Below are 12,683 nucleotides of genomic sequence, written 5' to 3' on the forward strand. Positions count from 1 at the left end.
ATTGTACAGTGTTTGTATCTATTACTTGTAGTTTTGTATATATAGAAGTAAACTACAATAGCATAGCAGTAGCATAGCATAATTGGTCATGAAACGATTGTCATTTATAGTGTATAGGTTAATGAGTTAGTTACAGGTTCATTACACGGGTACATTTCGTATTGGATAGTTAGTTGGATACTTTATTCTCACTATATAAAGAACAGAGTATGATAAGCTTAATTAATTGAATTTATTTTTCACGAATTTCGTATTGCTCTATCTCTCTCTCAGTGTGTTTACATTTCTCCATTGATGAACCTTTCGGAACTTGTATGAAATTCAAAATGGTATCAGAGCATGAACTAGTTCAGAGATCATTCCAGTCTGGTATTCTCTGATTCTTCCTAGTTCAATTACGTTCTTTCTTGATTTCTTAATGCTTCTTTTAGATCAACTAGAAATTTACCTCATTGTGTTTCTGTTGATTCTTGCATTAAGATCATCATCTTCTAGGTCTTGATTTCTTTAATGTGTTGAAATCTTGATCTTGATTCTTTGATTCATAATTGAGATTGAAATCTCCAATCTTAGGGTTTCAAATTTTTTTTTCCCGATTTTAGGGTTGTTTCATTCCCAACCTACAACTTTCTGTTGTAATTTCATCAAGATTGTGAGTTGCATCTTGACTTGATTTACCTTTACATCACCCTATAGAATCCATTTCTTGTTTCTTGAAGGATTCTCGAGAAAATTAATTCTTGATTTCCTTTTGCTTGGGACTTTGAATCTTCATCATTTTCTTTGATAATATTGCACTAAGTATGACTAAGAGTACCTCTAGTGCTACTGCTCCCACTGTCTAGCCTTGGGAAAACACATCCAGTCCCTATTTCTTATCTAGTGGAGATAATCCAGGTGTTTCTTTGGTGATTCAACCTCTCACTAAAGAAAAATATAACACTCGGAGTAGGGCCATTCTCATCTCTTTGGATGCCAAAACCAAATTGGGTTTCATTGATGGTTCTATCCCGAAGCCTCAATCTATTGATCACCCATATTACAAAGCTTGGTGTAAATGCAACAGTACTGTCCTAGCCTGGTTGTTTAATTTTGTTTCTAAAGATTTGCAATCAAGTATAGTCTACTTCAAGACTGCCAGAGATGTATGGCTTGACTTACAATATAGATTTGGCCAAGGAAATGGACCTACAATTTTTGACTTAAGAAAAGAGATTAGTTCTTTGACACAAGAAGACTTAACCATTAATGCATACTACGCAAAATTCAAGGGACTTTGGGATGAATTCTCTAATTATAGGACATGTACATGTGGTCATCAAGCTGAGGATTGTACTATGTCTTTTCTGATGGGGCTGAATGAGACAGATGTAGCTGTTAGAGGCCAAATTCTCCTTATGGAACCTATGCCTTCCCTGAGCAAAGTGTTCTTTCTTTTGCTTCAAGATGAGAAGCAGAGAAAGTGGGTGCTGGGAAGAAAGTCTTGGTTGATGCATCAGCAGCTTTAGCAAGCTTTGTAATGGGGCCATGGGGCATGTACTCATTGTGGAGCCATGGGGCATGTAGTTGACAGGTGTTACAAGCTGCATGGATATCCACCTGAGTATAAGTTCAAGAACAAGGGTGGTCAGCCTCCTTTTGCAAACAATGTCATTGCTGCTGAAGATCATGCTAATGAACCTGTCACACTCACCAAGGTTCAATATCAGCAATTGATTGGATTTTTGAATTCTCAATGTCACTTTGGCACTCAAGCACCACCAGAGACATGTTTGGACAATGCTCACCAAGCTGCCACCATCATTACTCACCCTTTATTGGATGTTCAAGCCCAAACCGTATTAGGTATTTGTTTTTCCCCTTCTCTTGAACATTCAGTCTTTTCTTCTAGTGTCAATACCTCTCATATCAATTCATTTGACTGGATTCTTGATAGTGATGCAACAGGCCAGATGGTACATTCTATTCATTTCTTCACTTCTATTACTTCTTCTGCTCAGATTTCAGTTAGACTTCCTAATGGTGATATGGTTAAGGTGACTCATATTGGAACTGTTAAAGTTTCAGCAACTTTAACTTTAGAACGTGTCCTTTGTATTTCTAATTTTTCTTTCAACCTTATTTCTATCAGTAAGCTGACCCAAAACCCTTCTTGCTGTTGTATTTTCCTTTCTCATTATTGTTTTCTTCAGGACTTATTGCATTGGAAGATGATTGGGTTGGGTAAGAGACATGGAGGACTATATACCTTGCAGTGCACTGATTCATTCACCTTACCACATTCTGTTTCAAAGATTTTATCCAGATTACCCTCTTTTCTTTGTAATAAAAGTGTCAATGTCTGTAATCTTGACTCTTCTCATTCTGTTGATACTTCAAATGCTGTTGTTAGATTGTGGCATTATAGATTGGATCACCCATCTTCACAAAGACTAGCTTTGTTGAAACATATTGTACCTGATCTAACTTCTTGCAATAATAACAATTCCTTTGATTGTTTTGTCTACCCTTTAGCTAAGCAACACAAATCGCCTTTTCCTAAATCTACAAGTGTTTCTTTATCTTGTTTTGATTTGATCCATGCTGATATTTGGGGACCTTATTCTGCTCCTTCATTGAATGGCTCAAGATATTTTCTTACTTTGGCTGATGATCATAGTAGATATACTTAGGTTTATATAATGAAACTTAAATATGAAGCTTCTTCCTTGATTCAAACCTTTTTTCAAATGATCCTTAACCAATTCAAGGTGTCCATTAAGGTGATTAGGAGTGACAATGGTCCTGAGTTTGCTCTTTCTTCATTTTATGCTTCCAATGGTATTTTACATCAGCTGTCTTGTGTTGAAACACCACAAAAAAATGCTGTTGTTGAAAGAAAACATCAGCATCTGTTGAATGTTGCTAGGGCCTTAAGATTTCATGCAAATTTACCTTTAAAATTCTGGGGGGATTGTGTTCTTACAACCATATATCTTATCAACAGACTTCCTAGTCCTCTTCTAGGTAATCTTACTCCTTATCAGAAAATTTTGGGTCATCCTCCATCATACCAGCATCTTAAATCCTTTGGTTGCCTATGTTATGCCTCTACTTTAACTAGGAACAAATCCAAGTTTGATCCTAGAGCAAAGGCATGCATCTTTCTTGGATATCCTTTTGGAACCAAAGGGTATAAGTTGTATGATTTGTCCAATAAAAATGTTTTTCTTTCTAGAGATGTCATCTTCAAAGAATTTATTTTTCCTTTTAAACATTGGCTGCCTAAATCTGTTCCTAATTCTTCTTCCATTTCTCACAATATGTTTCCATCTCAACCTTCACTTCCAAAATCCATCCCTTCTATTTCTGCTGAATTTTCTCTTCCTTTCAATCCTATTGACACTGCTGTACCTCCTAATGAATTTCCAGACCTTGTTCATCCTAACTTAGACACTTCTCCACTTGTTCCTACTGCTCCACCTGACCTCTCTAATCTTGCTGCTCCCTTACTTGATTTACCTGTTGTTAGAAGGTCCACTAGGTCTCATAAAACTCCCTCATATCTTCATGATTATCACTGCAATTTAGCTTCCACTACCATTCTTGATCACCACTATAATTTGGTTTCAGCTTCACTCATACCTTCCTATGATTCCATTGACAGTCCAGGTATTCTCTATCCACTTTCCTCTACTCTCTCTTATTCTAAATTGTCTAATGCCCATAGAGCCTTTTCTGTTGCCTTGTCCATTGCCAAAGAATCCACTTCATATGCTAAAGCTTTACCTGATCCCTTGTGGCAAGTTGCCATGAAGGCTGAGATTGATGCTCTTTAGGCTAATAAAACTTGGGTCATGACCAAACTGCCTCCTGGTAAAGTGCCTATTGGGTGCAAGTGGGTATACAAAATTAAGCTTAAAGCTGATGGTTCCATAGAAAGGTACAAGGCTAGACTGGTTACTAAAGGCTTTACTCAAACTGAGGGAATTGATTATTATGAAACCTTCTCTCTTGTGGTGAAGTTTGTAACAGTTGGAACTCTCTTGGTTGTGGCTGCTGTGTATGGTTGGCATTTGTCTCAGTTAGATGTAAATAATGCTTTTTTGCATGGGGAGTTGAATGAGGAGGTGTATATGGTTCCTCCTCCTGGATTTGGCAGCAAGGGGGAGGTGTGCAAACTCACTAAGTCACTTTATGGCTTGAAGCAAGCAAGCAGGCAGTGGTTTGCCAAGCTCTCATCCACTCTCCTTGATCATGGTTTTCTCCAATCTAAGTCAGACTATTCTTTCTTCACTAAGGTCAGCAAGCGTTCAATTCTCTTCTTGCTAGTCTATGTGGATGACATTCTAATAGCTAGCAATAATGTGGAGGCAGTCAATACTTTCAAGGTTTTTCTAGATGACTAGTTCAAGCTCAAAGATCTTGGTACCTTGAAGTATTTCTTGGGCCTTGAGGTTGCAAGGACTGAAAAAGGCATCAACTTGTGTCAAAGGAAATTCATTTTAGAACTGCTTTCTGATATAGTTCTGGTAGCAAGTAAGCCTGCTAATGTGCCCATGGATCAATCAGCTAAGTTTAGAAGCTCAATGGGAGAAGATGTTCCAGATCCATCTTTATACAGAAGAATTATAGGCAAACTACTTTATTTGACTCTGAACAGGCCGAATATCTGCTACCCAGTGCATATACTGAGTCAATTTATGAGTTCCCCTAAAATTTCACAACTACAAGCAGCATATAAGGTACTTAAGTATCTTAAGAAGACACCAGAACATGGCTTATTTCTCTCAGCAAGTTCTGAATTGAGACTAAAAGCCTATTGTGATGCTAACTGGGTAGCTTGTCCAGATACCAGAAGGTCAGTTTTAGGCTTCTGTGTCTTCCTAGGAGATTCCCTCATATCCTGGAAATGCAAAAAGTAGCAAGTGGTGTCTAGATCATCTGCAAAATCAGAGTATTGAGCAATGGCTATTGTCACAAGTGAAGTTGTTTAGTTGTTGGCCTTGCTTAAAACCTTTGGTTTAGATCACAATCAGCCAGCCTCTCTGTACTGTGATAGCAAGGCAGCCTTGTACATTGTTGCAAATCCAGTATTCCATGAGCGCACAAAGCACATAGAGGTTGACTACCACTTTATTCGAAGTAAGCTTCAAGATGGACTGATTAAGACGTTTCATGTTCCTACTAGATACCGGATTGCTGATTGCTTCACGAAGGCACTTGGATACAAACAATTCTAATTCCTTTTATCCAAGATGAACATAATCAACATTTATGGTTCATCTTGAGGGGGAGTATTGAGTGGTTGTATAGATTGTATATATCAGTGTAGATTGTACAGTGTTTGTATCTGTTACTTGTAGTTTTGTATATATAGAAGTAAACTACAATAGCATAGCATAATTGGTCATGAAATGATTGTCATTTATAGTGTATAGGTTAATGAGTTAGTTATAGGTTCATTACACGTGTACATTTCGTATTGGATAGTTAGTTGGATACTTTGTTCTCACTATATAAAGAACAGAGTATGATAAGCTTAATTAATTGAATTCATTTTTCACAAATTTCGTATTGCTCTATCTCTCTCTTAGTGTGTTTACATTTCTCCATTGATGAACCTTTCGGAGCTTGTATGAAATTCAATATGTGTATTGCTTAACAATGATATGATATTCATAAAAGAGACCATGTATAATTAAGTAAACAATCAAATTTTAATGTATATTCTCAAATTGAAATAGAGTACCAACCAAAATTGATGATAGATTATAAAATTAATTTTCAAGATTGTAAATTTCTTATATGTTTTTATTCTTTATCAAATAAGTTATCCAATAAGTCATTTGTAATTTTGTTTTATATTTTGGGATGTTGATATTGTATAGAAATAAAATTTGTGCATTTGTTTTACTTATCTTTGTGTTATTTTGTTTTAGTTAGCAATGTTGAGATTTGTATAATTTTAAAATTATTGAATAAGTATTAGTAAGTTTAATTAAGTTCATTCTTAATATAAGTGGTAAATTCAAAATAATGCATTTTACATCAAATAATTTGTTGCATGACTTTCCAAATGGGCAAATACAAGTTGTTTTCTTTATATATATATATATATATATATATATATCATGTGGAAAATACGGGTCAACCCGACCAACAAACTGATTGACCTAAACCCGTTTTTGACCCGCAACCCGTTTGACCTGATCCACCCGTTTTCCACCCTAGGTCCACCCCTCATCATTATCATCACTATTAACGCCACACTTTATCATGTTTACAATGAGTATCATTACCAAATTATTGTCAAACTATAATACTATACTTTGGTGATAAAGTTTCATACAACTATACTAGTATTTCTATCATCGTATACTTTAATTTATTGATTGTAAAAGATATTAATTATTCTACATAAAGAAAATTCAAACCGGACTCAAGTTCAAACTTAGATGTTATTTTAAAATTTTTCTTTCAAAGATAACCTTACCTACCCTAATCTTTTTGGGGCAAATATTCCAAAATTTTTACCTGCAAACTGAATAAAGATTCCTAGCTGTAGTTGAGAACATTTTCCACTTCCTTTTTGATTTTTCAATTATTTCTAGGCTGTTAAACTTTTCTAGCAGGTAGAGTTTGGTAAAGATTCTATCTCTAATGTTTGCCCAACATGATAATGATGAATTGATAGACTATGGTACCACGAAAAGCTTTCCTCTCTTTTTTTCCCCTCCCCTTAAGTGCACATTTGGTTCTTAAACTTGGAACCTAATTATGACACTGTAACATATATTTAGAAATTTTTTAACGTTTGTTTTAGTCCCTATATTTTCGTAACAACACAAACATATATAGGAGACGTAAGACCATCACAATCACTGTAATTTTATGGGTCAGGACAAACGGAGTATACATGCACCCATAAAAAAAAAAAATAAATAAAAAAAAAAAAAAAAAAAAAAAAAAAAAAAAAAAGAGTATATATGCTATTATTTTTTCGTTAATATTTGAACTCATTTATGAACACAGTCCTGGGGAAAAGAACATACAATACTTATCATTATCAGGAAAGTAGAACAAATTTTAGAAAAAAGGAGTATAGAAGTTATTGAGTAGATGTATATGCTGCAGAATATGTTGTAAACTGTGAAGAACCAGTGTAGCTACCAGGGCTTGATGACTGAGCGTGGTGGTCTTCTGAATTACTGGTTGAAGATGTTGATGCAAGAATGGGAGGGGTAAGATAGGTTGGCATTGGCATCTTTGGTTCGAGAATGGGTAACGCAGCTTCAAAATCAAGCACATGAATGGCTTTTCTTGTTGAAGGCCTAACATTGTAATCTGGATGAGCACACCAAAGTCCAACAACCATTAATCGTTCCATTTGCTGCTCATCAAAATCTCCACAAAATCTAGTATCAGCTGCCTAAAGAAGATTTCTTGTTCCATAAAGCTCCCAAATCCACTCTAACAGAATAGTTTCATCTTCTTTTGCCTTGACTTCAGGTGGTTTTCTTCCACAAGCGATCTCCAAAGCTACAACTCCGAAACTATATACATCTGACTCCTTACTGGCCCTACCCGACATAATACATTCAGGGGCCAAGTAGCCCATGGTCCCGGCCAAAGCCGTGGTTTGTGATCCCTTTACATGGTCCACTAGCCTAGCTAAGCCAAAATCCCCAAACTTTGCATTTAAATTTGAATCCAACATGACATTGCTTGACTTTATGTCTCTATGCAAAACACATTGTTCCCATTCTTCATGCAAGTATGAAGTGCTGATGCTAGTCCTCGAGCAATATTTTACCTCACCATCCATGTTAACATGCTTTTACCTTTGAAAAGATGCAAATCCAAGCTGCCATTTGACATGAACTCAGAAATTAGAAGAAGATCCTTTTTCTCATGGCACCAACCAATTAATTGCACCAAATGCCTATGCCTGAGCCGACTGATACTCCTTACTTCAGATGCATACTCCTTTATCCCTTGTTTAGATCCCCTTGAAACTCTCTTAATAGCAACATAGGAATTCAGGTCCCCTAAATATCCTTTATAAACCCCACCAAACCCTCCTTGTCCAAGCTTATTTTCCTCGACAAAGTTATTCGTTGCAGAAACTAATTCTTTGTAGGAAAACTTCTTTGGTCCAGTACCTCGTTCAAATTCATCATCCATGGAAAGATCAAAGACTAACTCTTCTTCTTCTTCTTCGCTTGGACGCCACTTTTTCTTATACACAGGGTAAAGCACCACCAAACAAATAATTAAAATGCATGCACCCACGCTGAGGCCCACCACCAATTTTTTGTTGGGCTCGCCTTTATTCTTTTCCACAGAAGGTGCTAGCGACTGCTGATTCATTAAAGGTGATGTCGATTCAAAAGACCACGCGGTAAGAATATGCCACTCAGAAAGCAATCCTGTAGATGCCGAGAATCCAAATTCAACCCATTCTGGTAGGAGAAGTGTCAAATTAATGATAGAAGATAAGTGTTGTTGAATAGGGGTGGTATCATTATCAAAACCAGTGAAGGTGACACTAAAATTTTGTGTACTGGAATCGTAATTGATACTTGCACTATATGTTCTATTCTGCATAATAGTACAATACCATGGTGTAGAGTTGTGAGATGTCATTTTGTTGATATTGATACCAACGTGTTCAGGAACTTCATAAGAAGGATCCCATGGAGCATTGTGAAAAGTATCGAACTCCACTGCAACGAATTTATTTGTAGCTAGGAAAATTGGTTGTTCCATTTGTACGCGGCTCACAAGGCCAAGGCCAGAGCCATCTGTTGGGCTGAGATCAGGGAAATTTGGGGTTGAGAGGAAGAACGTGAGCCCATCTGAATATCTATCTTTACCTCGAGAATCGATGATGAAGGAGAAGTTGGAAGTGAAGTTGGCCACATTTCCCGAGTTCTTGTCCCAAAGATTCATCTGCTCTGAATATGGGGCTCGACCCCAGTTATCCACTTCATCTGGTGTGAGTTGGATCATTGAACCTGAGTTCGTAGCGTTTCTTGTTGGGGTTACAGGTTTGTACTTAGTTGTGTCACTGAAATCGCTGTAGTTGAAGGATATCTGAGTTAAACATGGGTTTATGAGATAGAGGAAAATGCTTATCATCAAGTAGATTAAAAACAGCTTTGGTGACTGGAAAATCATGACCTAGAGTCTCAGGGATTTTGGGACTTAGCTAGAAGCTTGTAAATTGTTATTATCATATATGATATGGACTGAAGACCACCACATCAACCTGAGATAGCAGCTCTCCTCAAATATCATATTACTTTCTGTGTCTTTTTTTCTAAACACAACAAATTTCACTATGTTTGATATGACAGATTTTGATTTAAGTCATGTACAATATTACAAGGTATGCACCATTCATAACCTGCCACCTTAATCAATGTTACAAAAATAATAAGATTTATTTTGCATTTGGGACTTGTTTTGGTTTGTAGAGATTACGTATCCGAAATTGCTAGAAATTATTTGATTGATCGCTGGACGCCCACGTTTTTTTGACCAAGGACTCCCATGTGCTTATACCAACTAGTAGTAAGATTGATTTTGACAACTTATTGTCATTTGGGCCAATATTGAATTTTATGAGAATATATTTTAATAAATACATTATCAAGAATGTTTCTACTTAAAAAATTAAGTCTTGTGTTATGTTGAAATTTTTATTAAAAAGTATAAATGTTAAATACAATTGTGTTTGGTTATGTTATTAGATAATATATATTTTTTTTTGGTACCAATTAGATAATATATTTGTTAACCTATAAACAAAAAACAAAAAAGTGCATTTTTTATTATATTAAATAATAACATTCAAAGTATTGCTCGATCCTTGGGAGGTTGCAGATTCGATTTTGTTCACTGAAAGGAAAATGCAATGACCCATGCATTAGCTAGAAGAGCAAAATGCTCAAAAGAATTATTGGCCTAGATAGAGGATTTTCCACCAAACATCAATATTGTTGTATTACGTTCTGATTAGCTTCTTAATGAATAATATCTATTGTTCTGGTTATGAAAAAAATATTATTACTATATACTAAAATAAATAAAAATTATTTAAAAATTGTAACTAATAACACAAAAATAAAATAGTTTGACGTACTTTAAATTAATGTCTAATATAAAAAGTAAAATATATTATACACTTGCACTATAAAATGTGAATCAAATGGTTTTTAAAATTTCTAATAAGAAACTCAATTCCCTCCTCCTTGTGTTTGTATATTTGTTTCTCAAGAAAAGAAAAATAGGTAATTGTCTCAAATTATTTAAGATAATGTGTTATGTGTAGTATAACTGTGGGCCAGAAAATTCATGGCCCAGGCCCGCTCTATATATCAAGGCCCAGGACCTGATATGAGGAAACCTATTGTCAAGGATAAGCTTAAGGCACAGATAGGATAAGTGAAAAGACTGCCCCTACTGTAGTGGAGGGCTCTGTGCCTGACAAGCCTCTATTCTTGACCAAGCAATTCTACCTTTACGTCTACTCCCAACCACTTGAGGTATGGGCTGATAGGACAAGTCCTCTGCCCCGAAGGAAAAGCCTACACGTGGACCCTAAAGAGAGGGAAAAATACGAGTATAAAAGGAAACGAAAGCCAAGAGACAAAGGGGGGAGGGAGGGGAAGAACTTGCTGCTCCTCGGACCAAGTCCGAGGAGTCCAACCCTTCAAGCTATGTCGTTGTATGGCCCGGACGTTCAGGCCGAACCACCTTCTACATGAGCCCCCTCCCTAAAGTCAAGACCGGACCGTCGCCCAGCGATCCAGAGCAAGCCTTTTAAACCCACTCTCTACAAATCATATTGTGAGGGATCTTTCATGTGCGAGCCCAACGTCTTTCTTGGGCCGTTGAATAATCGTGTCCCTACAATTGGCGCCGTCTGTGGGAAGGCTTGCGCGTTGGCGCAAGTGGCGTTTGAGTCAACTCTCTAGCAAGCAGAGATTCGCGGATTTTCCCCCATCTCCGGTGACATGCGGTTGTTGTTCCGACATAAACTTCTGCCAGGGGCTACGTCCTACAGTGCCAACCGCACGGGCAGCTCTAGGGGCTTCCGGCCTCAAGCCAACTCTCCCCGCCATGGTCAAGGGGCTGACCTGCGAAAAAGCAAATAAGTACAAAAAAGTACTCAAAAATAAGTTTTGGACAGAACCAAGGCCTTGCATAGTCCTCGGACTCAAGCCTATGGGGAAACCAAGTACACAAAGAACCTGCGAAAAAGCAAATAAGTACAAAAAAGTACTCGAAAATAAGTTTTGGACAGAACCAAGGCCTTACATGGTCCTCGGACTCAAGCCTTTGGGGAAACCAAGTACACAAAGAAAAAACTATAAGTTTTGGACAGAACTAAGGCCTTGCATAGTCCTCGGACTCAAGCCTATGGGGAAACCAAGTACAAAAAAAAAAAAAAAAAAAAAAAAAAAAAAAAAAAAAACTCAAGTTTTGGACAGAATCAAGGCCTTGCATGGTCCTCGGACTCAAGCCTATGGGGAAACCAAGTACACAAAGAAAAAACTACAAGTTTTGGACAGAACCAAGGCCTTGCATGGTCCTCGGACTCAAGCCTATGGGGAAACCAAGTACTCAAAAAAGTTTTGGACAGAACCAAGGCCTTGCATGGTCCTCGGACTCAAGCCTATGGGGAAACCAACTACTTAAAAGAAAAACTACATTACATGGACTCTCAAGTCTGCCCTCGGATTCTCAGTACCAAAGGGATTGATGCTATATAAGGCAATACGTTACCAAAAACACAATCGGAGTCCTTTATTGCTCGGTTACCCCCTCGGATGAATTATTTAGAGTTTATCGTTCTCGAACGGTCTCCTCGCACTTATTACGCAATATTCAGCTGCTATCTCGGTTAGTTTCCTAAGTTTAATTTACTGTGAATTATCGTTATTATGCCCGGTAATGTCGGTAAATTAAAATTAGTTAGACTATGTTTTGAGGTTTCCTGCTCTAAGTATCATTGAAGAAAAACACACATGGAGCACACCCATTCACAAAGTAGTATTGCAAAATAATAATAATAATAATAATAATAATGAAATAATATTCAAAACAAATAAATAAATTTCCCTTTTATTAAAACAATAAAATAATACAGCGTACAATGAAAAGCTGGAATCAGCTTATAGCTAAGTACATAATCGAAAAGAAAGATACAAGAGAATAAGATAAGGCCGAGGAGGTAGTCCAGAGGAGAGGTTGGCTACTGCTCAAGACTTTTTCCTTCCTCAACACTTTTACATGCCCATAACTCAGGCAGCAAAAGAACCCGGCGTGGGGCCTGCACCCTTGAAGAAAAGGTGCAGAGAGCGCCCAACCTCAGGCTAGCGCAGCTGAAGAAAAGGTACAGGGAGCCCAACTTGAGGCCCACACCGTCGAAGAGAAGGTGCCGGGAGCCGGAAGTTGAGGAGCCTACACCAAAACTTGCCTGCGACAAGGCAGACGGCGCTGATGGTGGAGAATCTTTCTTCTGACACACCAAAAATCTGGCATGACCAGAACCTGCTTCGGATTTTGACTAAAAGATGGGAGGGTACCGTTCCCATCATGTCCAAGCGGGAAGACACCTTAAATCTGTGCCTCCCCTGCCCAGACCACATCACTTTACGTCTTGGAGGGGTTCGGTGCCCCTGTGGCGGGTG

General features: G+C 37.5%; 1 pseudogene; it reads right to left on the minus strand.

The window, feature by feature from the left end:
• Window positions 1–7,003: 7,003 nt before the first annotated feature.
• Window positions 7,004–9,286, minus strand: LOC126705606 (L-type lectin-domain containing receptor kinase IX.1-like; annotated as a pseudogene).
• Between the last annotated feature and the right edge of the window lie 3,397 nt (window positions 9,287–12,683).

Source organism: Quercus robur, chromosome 11, assembly GCF_932294415.1.
Source record: "Quercus robur chromosome 11, dhQueRobu3.1, whole genome shotgun sequence".
NCBI classification, from domain to species: Eukaryota; Viridiplantae; Streptophyta; class Magnoliopsida; order Fagales; family Fagaceae; genus Quercus; species Quercus robur.